Genomic DNA, 1,250 nt, shown 5'->3' on the forward strand with positions numbered 1-1,250 from the left:
TAAACGTAGTTTTCAATTTTTTAATTCATATAAAAATTATTAAAAGAAATTTGCTTATAAAAATAGAAAAATCTTATTTTTCTATTAACACCACATCGAAATTTGATTATTAATTATTTCTGACTCCTTTTTCAAATATATGTTTTCCTATATTTAATGCATTTTGTCAATCTAAGATCAATTTTCGAGAGTTACAATGTCATTTTTTAAGGATGATTTTGTTAAAAATTGAAATTTTTGGAACCAGAATGATAGTTTTCTCTAATTTATTAGCACCTAATGTCTTGGGCTCTCGTAATGAGTTAGTACTTAAATTTGTTTCTGAAATAGCGCTTGCGTTTTAAATTGGTCCTAAAATTTTAATTTACCTAATTTAAACTCCAAAGTTTACATTTGTGTTTTGTGACAATTTAATTTTTTGACTATTAACATGGACTGCTAGTGTTATATGTTAAAATATTATTTGTCCATATAATAGGATGATGTATCAATCAATTATACATGACATGTCAACGTGAACAATAATATTATGTAACAGAATACAGTTTATTCACGTGTCATTTGGTGTCACGTATCTTAATATTATTTATCTGTGTCACCAACTTATCATCATCATTATAAATAACTCAGTTTGGTTATTGAATTTTTTTTAAGACGCTCGATTTAGTCTTTAAAATTAAAAAGCAAGAATTAAAATATTCGCAAGATTAATTTTTTTTATAAATTCAAAATTTTTAATATTTTAAATATATTATTTTTTATTTTTTACCTATTATTTAAATAGAAGTATTTTTATAAATATATTAACTTTTAAATTTTAATTATATAATCTTTTATAGTAATTTAATATTAATAAATTTGACAATATATAATTATGTCATTTCAATATGATTGACTAAAATATACATAAAAATAAACGTAACAAATTAAGAAAATGTAAACTTTCTTTTATCATTACCATCATATTATAGATTTTTAAACATAGTTTGATTTAATTGGTGATCATGTATTACATCAACTAAAATGGTATCACTTTTAGAATGATTATTCAATATTTTTATATTTGAGAAACAATGAAAAAATTCAACTCAATAGAAAAAGAGAATAGTATTTATCATGGTTCTGAAAATTCGACCGGATTAACCGGAAACCGGTCTTATGGTCGGTCCGGTTAATACGTAAAACCGTCTTGCAAAAAATCGATTTAAAAATCGGCTAAATCGGTGGTTAATCGGTGAACTGGATGAACC

Source organism: Arachis duranensis, chromosome 6, assembly GCF_000817695.3.
Source record: "Arachis duranensis cultivar V14167 chromosome 6, aradu.V14167.gnm2.J7QH, whole genome shotgun sequence".
NCBI classification, from domain to species: domain Eukaryota; kingdom Viridiplantae; phylum Streptophyta; class Magnoliopsida; order Fabales; family Fabaceae; genus Arachis; species Arachis duranensis.